This window comes from Myxocyprinus asiaticus, chromosome 11 (genome assembly GCF_019703515.2).
Source record: "Myxocyprinus asiaticus isolate MX2 ecotype Aquarium Trade chromosome 11, UBuf_Myxa_2, whole genome shotgun sequence".
In the NCBI taxonomy this organism is placed as follows: domain Eukaryota; kingdom Metazoa; phylum Chordata; class Actinopteri; order Cypriniformes; family Catostomidae; genus Myxocyprinus; species Myxocyprinus asiaticus.
Window position 1 is genome coordinate 639,198 of NC_059354.1, and position 17,592 is coordinate 656,789.

At 42.7% G+C, this 17,592-nt stretch overlaps 1 protein-coding gene across 1 annotated transcript in view; it reads right to left on the minus strand.

Annotated features, from left to right (window-relative positions):
• The window catches only part of si:dkey-11f4.7 (piezo-type mechanosensitive ion channel component 2), a 648,587-nt gene that overhangs the window by 168,889 nt on the left and 462,106 nt on the right, over positions 1-17,592 (minus strand). The window lies entirely within an intron of this gene.

A 17,592-nucleotide genomic window follows, 5' to 3' on the forward strand; every position in this document is an offset into this window, starting at 1 on the left:
TTAGAAACTCTGAGCAGCTCTTTGTCTGCTTTGGCAGACAGCGGAAAGGAAGCGCTGTCTCCAAGCAGAGGATCGCCCATTGGGTCATTGACGCCATCGTGATGGCTACGAGGCTACGAGCCCATTCTACCCGGAGTGTGGCGGCCTCCTGGGCCCTGACCAATGGCGCCTCTCTAACAGACATTTGCAGAGCAGCGGGCTGGGCATCACCCAACACCTTTACGAGGTTCTACAATCTCCGGTTTGAGCCGGTTTTCGTGTTTTGTCAGGTACGAACAGGTAAGTTCCGGGACAGCTGGCCAGGTGTACCGCTTGCGCATAGCGCCTTTCCCTCCCTTGAGGTGAAGACATGCACTGTTGACTCCCAGTAGTGTTCACAAAGAGTGATCCTTGGATGACTTTCCTCCTTAGCCCTCTGACAGACGAGTTGTGGAGAAACTTGCTGCCGGCCCACTACATGTGCTAACTAAAGCCCTGTACTGGGGTAGGTGCTCCACATGTGTTGGTTCCCCTTAGGTGACCCCATGTGATGTATATCTTCCGCTAAATCGTTTCCCTGTCGGTAAACTGTGTCTTCCTTGGGCAGAGGCCCCTCTGCCCCAGTCACCATGTTTGTAGAAACTCCTCCCCCGTTGGGTAGGACCTACCATGGGACTTCTCCACGACATATATCCGACAAGACTCCGTAAGACCATATGACATAATTCCACTCAAAATACCCCCCCCCCTTCTCTGGGTGGGGTGTGGTCTCCGAGGTGTTTTCCCCTTGGGAGTGACCCCCCCCCCCCCCCGACATTGACACTGATGGCCCCGAGTCGGTTAACAAATTCCACTCTTTTTTGGGAAGAAAAAAAAGAGGAAAAGAGGCCACAACTGGGCTAAGTCTGTCCCTATTTTTTTTTTGGGGCAGTCGACTTGTTCCCAAAGGACCGTTCAGGAATATGTTGGTGTCACATGTTCCCTGTTTTTTGTATTGACTTTTATGTTGAAATTCTTTAGTTCCCATGTTCTTGTTTCCTGTTACTTTGGATGGCTTTGCCCCTTGAGCCTCCCACGGCTCTGCCTTACATGGCTATGCCCCTCGAGCCTCTCCTGGCTCCGCCTTCCATGGCTCCGCCCCTCAAACCTCTCCTGGCTCTGACCCTAGAGTCTTCCACGACTCCAACCCCAAAGTCTTCCATGGCTCCGCCCGCTCCCCTAGAGACTATTCCCCCAGCGGCTCCGCCCGCTCCCCCAGAGGCTATTCCTCCTGCATCTCCGCCCGCTCCCCCAGAGACTATTCCTCCAGCGGCTCCACCCGCTCCCCCAGAGACTCCTCCTACAGCGGTTCTGCCGCCTGACCCTGTCTCGGCCCTGCGGCCGCCTCCCAGGCCTCCTGACCCAGTCCCCACCTTGAGGTCATCTCCTTGGACTCCTGGCCATCCACCTGATCTGCTCTGGTCTCCTTGGTCTCCTGGCCATCCACCTGATCTGCTCTGGTCTCCTTGGTCTCCTGGCCATCCGCCTGATCTGCTCTGGTCTCCTGGCCACCCACCTGATCTTCTTCGTCTACTTGGTCCTCCGAGCCTGCAGCATCGCCCTGGCTCTCCATCCCTCCGGCTCTGCCTTGGTTGCAAGCCTCCCTGACTTTGCCTTGTTCCTCTGCTCCCCTTTTGCCCCCTTGAACTGTCTGTTTACCCCTTGTGCCCCCTTGAACTGTCTGTTTACCCCTTGTGCCCCCCTGAACTACCTGTTTTCCCCCACACCGCATGGACAATTTGTTTATTGTTTTGTTTTTCTGGAGCATCTGGAATCCGCTCCTTAAAAGGGGGCTCTGTCACATATTCCCTGTTTTTTGTATTGACTTATGTTGAAAATTCTTGTTTAGTTCCCATGTTCCTGTTTCCTGTTAGTTTGTAGTCCTTTTGTAGTTTCATTTTACGATTGGTTTTCCCCTGATTGTTTCCACAGGTGTTCCTTGTTCCCTTGTTTGCCCCTGTGTATTTAAGCCCTTGTTTTCCCTGTTTCCTTTGTCAGTCTTCACATGTATTGTCATGTTCTGTACTGGGTTCCCTGTGTTTTGTTTTCTTTCTTATTCTGAGTTATTTTGTTCATCTTTTGTTTCTATTAAAGGCTGCAATTAGATCCTACATCCTAGCCTGCCGTGTTACAGTTGGTGCAGAGAGAGTTAAATACGGCAATAGGAAAAAGGATGTTATTATCTCAACTGCGTATTGGACATTCAGCATTAAATCAGATTTGTCACATAATGAGAAACATGAGAAAACTGTGAAAAATGACATCCCAAAATGGTAGAACATATACTCTTAAACTGTGTTGCATATGAAAGAGAAAGATTTCATCTAATCCAAGTGTTAATATTCTTGAGAATCAACAATATTTCACTCCAGGTTCTGTTAAGTAATGGCCCAAAGCAATCAAGAATTTACTATGAATTATTTAATAATTTGAAAGAGACAGGATTGATCAATAGTTTTTAGAATGTATTCATTATTATTATTTTTTTCTTCCTCCATTATCCAAACATTTTTTGCTCCACACTCCAGTCCAGTAGGTGGTGGAAATGCCTTTTATGTTGGTCTGCCAACCACCATAAAATATCATTAGATGAAGAAAGGATTAAGTCTAACTATGACTTAAGGTTTGTATAATTTTCTCTCATTTCTGAACATGAGATCAAATGTCAAATCAAATGTTAAAACTCGAAAGTTTGTCATTTTTAGAATGAAAGACTGACTTTGTAGCTAACCTGACTGGCTTTGTTGTTTGGTGTTTAAAGCATCAGTCACAAGGTTGTGCTATTTTAATTTTAACCAAGTTTCTAGACTGCAACTGCTGGCTACATAATGGCAAATACAGTATATGTTTGTGTTGTCAAAACCTTGATTCTTAGTGTTACATGTCAGATCTAAACACCTGACCTGACACTACAGTAGTACAGCAGCACAGCTAGTGCCTTTATTAAACATGAACATTATCAGATGATGAGCTGTAGAGCAGATAAATCATAAATTAATACACTTATATTAGATGTTCTACAAGATCTGCTATGGTAAGAATTGGGTTTCACAATACTTAATGTATTTAATAAAAGGCATTTTTCTTTTTCAATAAGGTTATATCAAAGGAATATATTTTGTATTTTTTTGAACACTTTTGTCTGTCATGGCAGACCAATCCATTGTTACTCAGAAGAAATGCTTAAGTATACTTGTATACTTACAGTATATAACCTTAAACAATGTGCATTCCACTTATTCAGGAACTATAAGTAGGGTGTAAGGTACAAGAGGACCAAAGAATTGGGAGGATACTGGAGAAATGGTGCTCTCTGCTCTGCATCACAAAAAGATGGAAAAAGTTGTGGGGCTTTTGTGCTACTGATAAGACATTACAAAGCTTCATGGCCACAACCTTGTTTCTTTGTATAACATGTTCTTTTCAATACAGGAATGGACTTGTTTTTAAACTGTAATTATTAATTTTCCAATCATTTATCCAGAGAGCTCTTGCCCTGACTAGAATTATTTGTTCCAGACATCTGACACAACACCATGCAGTGGCAATGAGGATGTTAATATACAGCAAACTGAAGCAATATAACAGCGCTCCTTTTGTGATGTCCAATTCCAGTGTTTCAATGTGTATTTAAAATGTACCAGTTTATTGTCTTTTGTAGTTACATGCATGACAATTTGTAATATTTGTCGCCAGACAAATAATACCCCTTTAGCCAACAGACTTGCTAAAATGTTTTTTTTAAACAGACACTCTTTAAAATTTACTAACCTCAAAATGCCTTGATAAAACTCAATAAAGGATTTGTCAACTAAATGAGTCGCTTATACTCATATTCATGTTGTTCCACACCCTGACTGACTTTCTTCTGTGCAAGGAACACAAAAGGAGATGTCAGGAATAATGACAGGGACTGAAAGCCTCACTTTCACTGTATGAAACAAAGCAGCATCTACATTTTACAATGTATTTTCATATTCCACAGAAGAAACTAAATAGTACAGGTTTTCAATGAAATGAAGGTAAGTAAATGACAGAATTTTCACTGAGCAAGCCAAAAGTGTCATGATCCTGCCATTTTGATCTTGTTTGTTCTTGTTGTGGCAGGGTCGTGACAGTTTCCTCCACCCAGCTCTTAAGCTGTCTCATGTGCCTGTGTTTTCTTCTCTCCCTCATGTTTCCCCATGGCAGCACTGATTAGCACTGCTTGTCTTTAAGGGCAGCACCTGGTTTCAATCCTTTTTTCCCCTTAAATTCTCTCCTTTGTCTTGTCTTCCTTGTCAGATCATTTTGTTTTGTTCAGTCTGCTGTCTAGTCCTGTTGGTTCTTGTCAAGTTTGCCCTGTCGGTTTGTGTGAGAGAAGTTGACCTTTTCAGTTGATCTATAATTAAGCAAGCTGACATTTAACGGCTAGTACTCAGTCTGACACAGTGTGTGTGTCAGTAACAGAAATCATGTGGGAAGGCTTCCCTGTTTTACTCCTCCGAGTGTCTGAGGTCAAAATTTGAACATCAATCCTATATTCTAGAACATTTGGTTGCATTTACAGAATTAATGTAGAATCTGTATGTATGTCTTTTTCAAATTAGGTAATAAGTGATCTCATTGGATAATGTAGTTAGTGTTCTGCTTTTCCTGTTCCTACAAATGTATATAATGTTGTGCTGAACAATAAAGTATGAGAAATCTCTGATGCATACTTAAGTGTCTGTGTCATTTCTCCCCTCATGAGGATCCGGATCGAGACAGCGACTGCAGACCTGACTTGATCCTTAGGGGCCAATCCTGAAAATTCCTAACAGCCCTGGTGTCAGAAGGTGGAATATTTCCAGACAGGTAGGACAAAATTATATAATTTTAAGAACTCCTGTCTGCTGAAATATTACACATACAATTTGGTAGAGAATCTGACGGTCACGCCTACAGTCGGGAGTCCTCTTTTTAAGGGTTGACGGTAGCCTTATTTTGAAAGATAAATAAGGAGGAGGTTTTATACCTCAAATTCATGACTGTAGTCGGGAGTCTTCTTTTTAAGGGTTGATGGTAGCCTTATTTTGAAAGATAAATAAGGAGGAGGTTTTATACCTCAAATTCACGACTGTAGTCGGGAGTCTTCTTTTTAAGGGTTGACGGTAGCCTTATTTTGAAAGATAAATAAGGAGATTCTAATCTCAAAGTCTAAATTCTCTGGGAGTCCTCCTCAGTGGAGTGGACGGTAGCCTTATTCAGATTGAATAGGAAGGAGATTATATTCTCAGAAAAAAAATTAGATTGGTCTGCCTTCCTGTTCTTGCCAGATAGCATTTTTAATAACTTGCTTCATTCCTCTTGACTAACCACTTGAAAACTCATACTGTGGTGAAATTGTGGGACAGGAGATAAGCCATCCTTTACTGAAGGAAACACCAAAACAATTAGATCCGTACTCTAGAGCGACTCATTTGAAGATCGATATGTGAGCGAGACCAAATCGATGGTAAAAGGCGGGTACGAAGATCCACAATGAGATTCCTGACTAAACCTAAACCAACCCCAGTAATGGCACAAGTCATACAAGGTAAGAACGATAGAAATTGCTATTACTGTGGCAAGCCGGGACACTATAAGCGCGAATGTTGGAAAAGACAATATGATCTAAAACAGTGCAAAATCCGGCACAATCGCCAACAGGATGACCGTGGAAATCGTGATGACAACCGAAATGACCAAAATGCTCCGCATAATCGACCACAGAGCGCTCTGTACCTGCTTACCCAACAGATAAGTTTGGGTAAGGGATGCTCACCGAGTACTGAGCCCTCGTTATATTTTCTACTTTCTGTTTTGCATTTTGACGATTCTACCTTGCCCGTTCTTGAGTTGTATGTTGATCATAAAATGTATACATTCTTGGTAGACACTAGCGCTTCTAAAAGTTCCCTGGCGGGGCATTGTTACGAAGGCCGATTACGGGACACACCATAAACTCTGTGGGAATTAGTGGCGTCCCTGTGAAATGTCAAATGACACCAAAATTGTCTGTTACCTTCCCAGACAACCCAATTCTGTTTAAAATGCATGATTTTGTCATTTTCCTGACTCACCATTCTGCTTATTGGGGCATGATTTGATGCACAAAATTGGTGGCAAGATATCATTTGAGTCTAACTTTTTGCAACTTATATTTTCTTCAGTATATTCTCAGTCTGTGTGTACAGGAACTTGTGGTGAAGTGCTCAGCTCAACGTCTGTGAGGTCTTCTGATATGAAACAGGAACTACTCAGTGTCAACCCAGCATTGTGGGCCGCCCACAAAGATGAGGCTGGCCTAATTGACGTTAGGCCATATGTGGCTAAACTTCAGTCTAACATACCAGTATACTGCAAACAGTACCCACTCTCAAAAGGAAGAAGGTATTGGTCCAATAATAAAATGGTAACTGTCACAAGTGTGCCAGTCTCGCCTGTCACACAGCCCCTGTTCACGTTCACGTACGGAGGCCAACAATACACATGATATGCAATCTACTTTAGTCAGAGATATTGACATCAAATTATTGCAGGCTAATCCATCTGAATCCGAGTCATTTGAAATACTAATGGGTAGGCCTTTTCCGACCCCATGGGTCAAAGGCCGCGCTGGCTTTCTCTCTCCACAGGTGATACTGAGGTGGTGATCGCAGAATATGTGGATTCCCTCATTAAGACATTAAGTGGCATAAATGGTAATATCTCTCTCTCTCCCTCTGCCTGCAGATAGCCCTACTCACCCATTTGTCAACAGGTCCTGATCAGATGTCTAAACCTTCTAAGTTGGGGGATCCAAAGTATCTGGGCCCAGCTACTGTCCTAGCGGTGACCAGAACCGGAGTGCTAACAGATCTTCAGTGGATACACGCAAGCCATGTGAAACCTGCACCTGAGGAGAGGAGTGAACGGTGAAAGTACTGGAGGAGCTGAACACGCAGCGCCAGTGCCTAACCAGGAACTTGAGAATTAGGAGGGCCAGAGGAGCGACAAAAACGACATAATATTGATATGCTTCATTATGTACATTTACATGCTGTTGAAGTCAACTGAGATTCTGAGTGATCCTTCCAGGATCAAAGCGGGCATTGTGAGAAAAGTTGTCCTATTCAGTTGATTATAATTTAGCAAGCTCACATTTTCATAGTGTGTGTGTGTGTGTGTGTGTGTCAGTAATGGAAATCATGTGGGGAGGGTTCATTGTTTTACTCCGAGTGTCTGAGGTCAAATGTTGAACATCAATCCTATATTCTAGAACATTTGGTAGCATTTACATAATTAATGCAGAATCTGTATGTATGTCTTTTTCAGATAAGGTAATGACTGATCTCATTGGATAATGTAGTTAATGTACTGCTTTTCCTGTTCCTACAAAGGTATATAATGCTGTGCTGAACAATAAAGTATGAGAAATCTCTGATGCATACTTAAGTGTCTGTGTCATTTCTCCCCTCATGAGGATCCGGATCGAGACAGCGACTGCAGACTTGACTTGATACTTAGGGGCCAATCCTGAAAATTCCTAACAGTTTGTTTTCCTCTTCCTGTTATTTTTGGTTTCTCCCTTGTGAGATTTTTGTTTCCTGTTTTGTCCAGTATTTTTCTAGTCGGTTTATTCTTAGTTTATTTTGTTGTCTTGTGTTATTCTTTTTTGTCCCTTGTGAGTTTTGTTGGATTTTTTTTTTATTAATAAAACACCTTTCATTGCCATCCTGCATCTTGGGTCCTTCCTTCAAATATCTGACCAAACTTTGGACCCAGTGGAGGCATGAAAGGTTTTTTTATTGAGCCCAGCTCTGGCCCTTGGGGAATCGGCCTCCCAATGCCTCGCCCGGTTGGTGGATCCTTTTGGCCTGCTTTCAGCATGGTCAACCTGTTGACGTCTTTGCTGAGGAGTTGGCCAAGGCAGTCTCCGGGCAGAATATTGATAAAACCGTCCTCAAGATAATTTTTTTGGCAGGTCTGGACAAGCCCACCGATCAAGAGGAGCTGGGTTCCATTTTTCCTTTTTCCTTTTGGGATTTGGTGGACCACTTCCACCAGGAGGCGGTGGCAGTTCCCGCTTCTGACCGCCTGGAGGTGGTGGCCAATACTACTGCAGTGCCTCTTACCACCCAGAAGAGGAGGAGAGGGAGAAGGGCCTCTACGCTTCAAGTGTTGCCAGTGCCCAAGGCCACAGAGGCTTTTCCCCTGTCGCTGCCAGCACCCTTGGCCATGGAGGCAGTTCCACTCTCACTGCCTGTGTTCACTGTCACGGAGGCCGTTCCCCTGTCACTGCCTGTGCTCATGACCACGGAGGTCGTTCCCATCACTGACAGTGCCCATGGCCATGGAGGCCGTTCCCTTGTCACTGCCTGTGCACACAAGCACAGAGGTCATTCCCCCGTCACTGCCAGTGTTCACGGCCATGGAGGCCATTCCCTGTTATTGACTTTGTTCACGGCCACGGAGGCTGTTCCCCTGTCACTGCCTGTGCTCATGGCCATGGAAGTCGCTCCCTTGTCACTGCCAGTGCCTACAGCCACAGAGTCAGTTTTCCTGTTGCCTGACCTCACTCCTGTCCTGAAGCCATCTGTCCTTGCTTGCATCCTGGAGCCATCTGTCCAGTTCCCTGAGACTATCCAGTTCCCTGAGACTGTCCAATTCCCTAAGGCTGTTGATAAGTCTGTCCAGTTCCTTGAGAATATCGATAACCCTGTCCAATTCACTGAGATGGTCGATAAACCTGTCCAGTTCCCTGGGGCTGTCAACGAAATGTTCTGTTCCATTTGGCCATCACCAAGCCTGTTCAAGGCCCTCTGTCCAGTCAAGCCACCATACCTTCCCAGGCCATCTTTCCCAGCCATGTCACCAAGCCTGGTTTAGGCACTCTACCCTGGCTTGCCTCACCGGCTTCACCCTGGGCTTTCCAGCCAGTGCCACCCTGGTTTGTCTCACCGGCTCCACCATGGTCTGTTCTGTCTGTACCTCCCTGGCTTGCCTCACCAGCTTCACCCTGGGTTTTCCAGCCAGTGCCACCCTGGTTTGTCTCACCGGCTCCACCATGGTCTGTTCTGTTTGTTCCACCCTGGTCTGTCCCACCAATTCTTTCCTTGACCTCACCTTATTTTTGGTTTATTTGGCTGGACTTAAGTTTACGGTTCATTGTCTGTTCTGTGTGTTAGCGCCGTCCACCTGTTTCCCCCACCCTCCCTTCCCATAGTCTGGTCTTTTGTCTAATTATGATTTGTCTTGTCATGGTATGCCTGGGAGTCGTTCCTTGGGGGGGTACTGTCATTATCCTGGCATTTTGATCATGTTTATTTTTGTTGTGGCAGGGTTGTGACAGTTTCCTCCACCCAGCTCTTAGGTTGTCCCATGTGCTTGTGTTTTCTTCTCTCCCTCATGTTTCCCCAGGTGCTTCTCAGCAGTGCAAGCAGTGTTGCCATGGCAGTGCTGATTAGTGCTGCTTGTGTTTATGGGCAGCACCTGGTTTCAATCCTTCCTTCCCCTTATATTCTCTCTTTTGTCTTGTTTCCCTTGTCAGATCATTTTGTTCAGTCTCCAGTCTAGTCCTGTTGGTTCTTGTCAAGTTTGTCCCGTCGGTTTGTTTTCCTCTTCCTGTTATTTTTGGTTTCTCCCTTGTGAGATTTTTGTTTCCTATTTTGTCCAGTTTTTTCTAGTCAGTTTGTTCTTAGTTTATTTTGTTGTCTTCTGTTATTCTTTTTTCTCCCTCGTGAGAGTTTTATTTGTATTTTGTTGGTTTTGTTTTAATAAAACACCTTTCATTGCCATCCTGCATCTTGGATCCTTCCTTCAAATATCTGACAAAAAGACGACAATGTTGATTGAATGGCTAATTGCCTAAAGGCTTAACATCATTTTCTGGAATCTTCAAACTGCTTAAAGGCACAGTTAACTTAGTGTATGTAAATTTCCAACCAACTGTAACTGTGAAATAGTAAATTTAAAGTGAAACAATCAGTCTATAAACAATTGTTGTAAAAATTACTTGTGTCATGCACAAAGTAAATGTCCTAAACATCATGCCAAAACTATTGTTTACTAATATGAAATATGTGGAGTGGTAAAAAAAAAATAGTTTTAATGATTTCAACCTAGGTGCAAGTAAACTTCTGACTTCAACTGTATGCGTTTTGCTAATCGGTTGCTAGGATAACCCCATCAGGTTGCTATGCAGTTACCAGGTGATACTTATCAAGGCTCCTTGCTATCCTGAGTGAAATAAGTCAACCCGAAAGTCTCTACGATTTGTTGGATTTTCTGGAGCAGAGATACACTGTATTGCCAAAAGTATTCGCTCACCCATCCAAATAATTGAATTCAGGTGTTCCAATCACTTCCATGGCCACAGGTGTATAAAATGAAGCACCTAGGCATGCAGACTCCTTCTACAAACATTTGTGAAAGAATGGGCCGCTCTCAGGAGCTCAGTGAATTCCAGCGTGGTACTGTGATAGGATGCCACCTGTGCAACAAGTCCAGTCGTGAAATTTCCTCGCTACTAAATATTCCACAGTCAACTGTCAGTGGTATTATAACAAAGTGGAAGCAATTGGGAATGACAGCAACTCAGCCACGAAGTGGTAGGCCACGTAAAATGACAGAGCGGGCTCAGCGGATGCTGAGCCGCATAGTGCACAAAGGTCGCCAACTTTCTGCAGAGTCAATCGCTACAGACCTCCAAAGTTCATGTGGCCTTCAGATTAGCTCAAGAACAGCGCGTAGAGAGCTTCATGGAATGGGTTTCCATGGCCGAGCAGTTGCATCCAAGCCATACATCACCAAGTGCAATGCAAAGCGTCAGATGCAGTGGTGTAAAGCACACCGCCACTGGAATCTAGAGCAGTGGAGACGCGTTCCCTGGAGTGACGAATCACGTTCTCCATCTGGCAATCTGATGGACGGGTCTGGGTTTGGCGGTTGCCAGGAGAACGGTACTTGTCTGACTGCATTGTGCCAACTGTGAAGTTTGGTGGAGGGGGGATTATGGTGTGGGGTTGTTTTTCAGGAGCTGGGATTGGCCCCTTAGTTTCAGTGAAAGGAACTCTGAATGCTTCAGCATACCAAGAGATTTTGGACAATTCCATGCTCCCAACTTTGTGGGAAAAGTTTGGGGATGGCCCCTTCCTGTTCCAACATGACTGCGCACCAGTGCACAAAGCAAGGTCCATAAGACATGGATGAGCGAGTTTGGTGTGGAAGAACTTGACTGGCCTGCACAGAGTCCTGACCTCAACCCGATAGAGCACGTTTGGGATGAATTAGAGCGAAGACTGCGAGCCAGGCCTTCTCGTCCAACATCAGTGTCTGACCTCACAAATGCGCTTTTGGAGGAATGGTCAAAAATTCCCATAAACACACTCCTAAACCTTGTGGAAAGCCTTCCCAGAAGAGTTGAAGCTGTTATAGCTGCAAAGGGTGGGCCAATGTCATATTAAACCCTATGGATTAAGAATGGGATGTCACTTAAATTCATATGCGTCCAAAGGCAGATGAGCGAATACTTTTGGCAATATAGTGTATGTGATTTGTACTTGGTTGCTAGGGTATCCCCATATGGTTGCTAGGCAGTTACCAGAGTGATACGTAATGAGGCTCATTGCTATCCTGAGTGAAATACGTCAACCAGGAAGTCTCTACGACATTCTGATCCTGAGATACCCATCTTAGTGATTTTGAATGGAAGTCAATGGTGTTTGGTTGCTAACGTGCTCTAAATGGTTGCTAAGGCATGGCTAAGTAGTTTCCATGATGATACTTGAAGACTGATTGCTCACACAATTAAAACAAGCCAACTCTCATGTCTGTAGGACATTCTGATCCGAAGATATCACAATCTAATTGAAAGCAATAGAATTGGTTGCTAGGGTGTGGCTAGCCAGTGAACAGAGTGATTCTTATTAGCTGCTTACTAACTTGACTCAAAAGTTCTCAAGTGTCTACGACATTCTGTTCTGAAGATATCCTTTTGAGACATTTTGAATGGAAGTAAATGGGGGGTGGTTGCTAGGGTCCCATAAATGGTTGTTAGGGTGTGGCTATGCCATTTCCAATGTGATACTTAAAGAGTGATTGGTATCCTGATTGAAATGAGCCCACCCCATGTCTCTATGTCATTCTGATTGACTGCCATAGTAGAGTAAAAAAAAAATTTTCATGGGTGAGATTCTTGCCATAGTATGCCTATGGGAATTTTTTGGGACATTTTTTGCCCCCCAGGGATGCACCGTACCCCCAATCCCTTAGAAAAGTCATAGCATATGTGTTGTCAATAGGCCGGTGCAGGATGAGTTAGGTGCTGAAGTTTTGTACAGAATAATAATAAGAAGAAGAAGAATAACTAGATAGGTACATTTCCTTAAAAAAATGTGAGTGGTGCTTGCTGTGGCAAAATTCATCCACGATGTCCCACCAACTGCCCCAAGTTGAAAATGCCACCCCCATGACAGTAGGATGTTCTGGTGCAGAGATATTGGTGTTGTTACATGGTTGCTAGGGTGTTCCATCTGGTTGCTAGGCAGTTACCAGGGTGATATTTATCAAGGCTCCTTGCCGTACTGACTGAAAAAGTCAGTCTGGAAGTCTCTATGATGTTCTGGTGCAGAGATATGTGATTTGTTACTTGGTTGCTAGGGTAACCCCATGTGGTTGCTAGGCAGTTACCAAGGTGATACTTAACATGGCTCCTTGCCATCCTGAATTAAATAAGTCGAGCCGAAATTCTCTACGATGTTCTGGTGTGGAGATGTGTGTTTTGTTACTTGGTTGCTAGGGTAATCCAACCTGGTTGCTAGGTAATACTCAAAAGGCTCCTTGCTATCCTGAGTGAAAAAAGTAAACCCCTAAATCTCTATGATTTTCTGGTGCGGAGATATGTGATTTGTTACTTGGTTGCTAGGGTAAGCCCATGTGGTTAATAGACAGTTACCAAGGTGATACTTAACATGGCTCCTTGCTATCCTGAGTGAAATTAGTCAATCTGGAAGTCTCTATGATGTTCTGGTGCGGAGATATGTGATTTGTAACTTGGTTGCTAGGGGAAGCCAATCTGGTTGCTAGGCAGTTACCAAGGTTATACTTAGAAGGCTGCTTTCTGTCCTGAGTCATACAAACCAACAATGAAGTCTCTACGACATTCTGATCCTGAGATACCCATCTTAGTGATTTTGAATGGAAGTCAATGTTGTTTGGTTGCTAGGGTGCTCTAAATGGTTGCTAGGGCGTGGCTAAGTAATTCCCATGATGATGCTTGAAGACTGATTGCTCACCCAAGTAAAACAAGCTAACTCTTATGTCTTTAGGACATTCTGATCTGAAGTTATCACACTCTAATTGAAAGCGATAGAGTTGGTTGCTAGGGTGCTCTAAATGGCTGACAGGGTGTGGCTAGCCAGTGAACAGAGTGATTCTTATTGGCTGCTTACTAACCTGACTCAAAGGAGCCAATCCGCAAGTCTCCAAGACATTCTGTTCTGAAGATATCCTTCTGAGACATTTTGAATGGAAGTTAATGGGGGTGGTTGCTAGGGTCCCATAAATGGTTGCTAGGGCGTGGCTATGCCATTTCCAGGGTGATACTTAAAGAGTGATAGGTAGCCCGACTGAAATGAGCCTGCCCCCATGTCTCTACAACATTCTGATTGGGAGATATGATCCCACAAAATATCTTGTCATAGTAGGGAAAAAAACAATTGTTTTCATGGGCGAGACCCTTGCCATAATATGCCTATGTGACATTTTCAGGACGTTTTTTGCACATCCCAGGGGTGCACCCTACTCCCAATCCCTTAGAAAAGTCATAGCACAGGTGTGGTCAATAGGCCTGTCGATTTGACACCTCATTCATGGGTCTACAACAAACGGTGCGGGACGAGTTAGGTGCCGAAGTTAGTACGGAATAATAATAATAAGTATGTGAGATTATAATAGTGATGCTTCGCTCCGCAAGCACCACTAATACTAATAAGTATGTGAGATTACAATAGTGATGCTTTGCAAGCACCACTAATAATAATAATAAATATGGCTGCAAGCAGCGATGATGGCTTGCCCAAGCACTATGGCGCCATCACCACCTGGTGGCTCTAGGAATACAAAGCATGGTGGCCGCATGCATTTGAGAGGGTAAAAATAAGAGGACTTTTTCAAAGTCACACAAAGTGACACACTTCCTGTTGTCAGTTGGTGGTGCTATGGCCGTGACCCATAATAGCCGTTTAAATGTGATCAGCCCCCATTACCAAACATACAGCTCAATTTTCATCAAAATCATACAATTCAGACAGAAGATATAAGATAATTCCTGTTTCACACTTTTACCCTTAATTTATTGCATCACCATATCAAAACTGTTCGATATATCAAAACTCTGTTGGCAATTTAGCATCTTCAATGTCATTGCATAATATTACCTAAATTTGGTGACAGTCACATGATTCCCCTAGGAGGAGTATTCAAAAGTTCAGGGCCTGCAATTTTCAAAAAATGCACATTCAATCCAAAATGGCTGACTTTCTGTTGGGCGGAGCTAATGACTGTAATCTTGAAAGTTGTCCAGCTTGATGAGAACAATATATGTAGCAAGTTAGGTGATCGTAGAAGAAACTGACCCACACAACTTTTGTCAAAAAGTGGTGCTACAGAGCTCCCCAGCCACGCCCATGTGTTAACTTTTTCCCAGGCCTAATGGCAACAACTCTGATGTGTGTGCAAAATATCATGAAAATTCAAGCATGCCAAGTTCCTCAAAAACATGTGAATATACATAAAAAGGAATAATGACATTTAATACGTTGCCATGGCAACACTATTTAAGATATCACAAATCCCTTCAGAATTTTAAATCTGCACTGTCTTGACATTATTCAAATTTTTTTTGAAGCAATTCAGGTTAACATAATAGGGATATTTCAAAGTCTGTTAAAAGTGACACACTTCCTTCCGCTAGTTGGTTGCGCTACGGCTGTGACCCACAATAGCCACATCAATGAGATCAGCCTGTAAGGACAAACATTTGGCTCAATTATGTAAAATCACACCATGCATGCAGAAGATATGAGACATTTCCTTATTCAATTTCTTTGACGTTACTTTATCGCTTCACCATGGCAACACCGTTGGATATATCAAAAATCCCTTCTCAATTTAGCATCGTCAATTTGCAAGCACCACTAATAAGTATGTGAGATTATAATAGTGATGCTTTGCTCCACAAGCACCACTAATAATTATAATAATAAGTTTAAATAGTATATTAGATGTTTGGCTTTCCCAAGCAGCCGGTGCCAGACAAACATCACTTCAGTCTATTACGATGGACTTCAGAGGATGAACTGATGCCAACTCCAACTATAAGACATGGGATTCTTCAAATGCCTTTGCCTGAACCTTGGATTTAGGATGGACATCACCAAAAATGACTGGCCGTTTGAACTTCGATGCACCTAACTGATCTCTGCCTGCATCACCTCGGTCTAATGATGGACTACACTCTTGAAATGGAATACAAAGATTATCAATTAATTGCCAACAAAACCCTTCATCAGCTAACTAACAAGGACAATTGCATCTATATGAACTTCTGCAGTTAATCCAGGATGAATTTCAAAGACATTAGTCATTAATCTTACAGTTCATACAAAATCTTTGTTTAAACACTGACCCTTAACACTTACTTAGTTTAATCATTTTAAACCATGACTTGCACTATACATAATAAGTAATATTGCCATTATATTCATGATGTTAGCCAGAGGGGAACTGGCCCCCACAGTGAGCCTGGTTTCTCCCAAGGTTATTTTTCTCCATTAACCAACATCTTATGGAGTTTTATGTTCCTTGCCACAGTTGCCTTCAGCTTGCTCACTGGGGTTATAAATACAATTATTATTTAATTACTTATTTTTAAACACAATTCACAATCTTATTTTATCAAACTACACATCGATGTTTCTAAGACATTATAGATATTACAGTTTCATTTTCTGTTAATGCATGATCTTCTGTAAAGCTGCTTTGAACGATGTGTCTTCTGAAAGGTGCTATACAAATACAAATGACTTGACTTAATAATAAGTTTAAATAGTATATCAGAAGGTTGGCTTTCCCAAGTCAACCTAATAAGTTTAAATATTATATCAAATATTTGAAAACACCACTAATAAGTATGTGAGATTATAATAGTGATGCTTTGCTTCACAATCACCACTAATTAGCAAAAATCGTCACCACAATGTCCCACCAACTGCCCCAAGTTGAAAGAGGCCACCCCAATGACAGCAGAATGTTCTGGTGCAGAGATGTTGGTGTTGTTCCATGGTTGCTAGGATATTCCATCTGGCTGCTATGGAGTTACCAGTGTGATACACAAAATGCTCCTTGCCAGCCTGAGTCAAATGAGCCAACCCGGAAGTGTCTACGATGTTCTGGTGCAGAGATATGTGCTTTGATACTTGGTTGCTAGGGTAATCCCAAAGAATTTCAGTCAGGATTTAGGTCCTTCATAGAACAGAGACTGCAATTATCAGAGTTACAAATCACTTCCTCTTTTTATCTGATGGCGGTTGCATTTCTCTTCTAGTGTTTTTAGATCTTACTGCTGCCATTGACACCATAGATCAAGACATTATCTTCGATAGGCTTGAGAATTATGTTGGCATTTGTGGATGGGCGTTAGCTTGGTTTAGGTCCTGTTTATCTGATGGAGTACCACAGGGCTCAGTTTTAGGGCCTCTGCTTTTCTCCTAATATAGGCTTCCCCTGAGGGACATTATCAGGAACCATGGAATTAGTTATCACTTTTATGCTGATGATACCCAACATTATATATTTCCTCGAAACCAGATGAAATTTCCTTAATCTGTTGATATCAGGGATTTGATGGCTAGAAATTACCTTCTACTTAATTCTGACAAAACAGAGATTTTAATTATTGGACCAAAAAACCCTAAAAATAAGATACTAGAATATAATTTGACTCTCTACAGTAAATAACCTGGGTGTTCTATTTAATAGAAATCTGTCTTTGTAAATCACATTTCCAGTGTTTGTAGAACAACATTCTTTCTCCTCAGAAATATTGTGAAGTTACAACACACGCTCTCTATTTCTGATGCCGAAAAGCTAATTAATGCGTTTATGACCACGAAACTAGATTATTGTAATGCTACTAGGAGGATGTCCTACTGGTTCAATTAATAAGCTTCAATTAGTTTAAAATGCAGCAGCTAGTGCTTGCTGGAACCAAGAAATATGATCATATCAGCACAATTTTATTGTCGCTACACTGGCAACATGTTAAGTTTTGTATTAACCTTAAAATTCTGTTAATTACTTCCAAAGCTTTGAATGGTCAAACTCCTCAGTGCTTAAGCATTCTTCTATCATGCTATAATATGGCTTGTTTCTACTACCTAGAATATCAAAATCCACAAAAGGAGGGAGATCCTGTTACTCTTTGGTGTCCACTCCCACTGCTATGGGTCATTGTGCGATGATTACTAACAGCAGCCTGTGCCAACCAGATAATGAGGGGTGCTTCAATGATCACTTCTGCATCACCTCAGT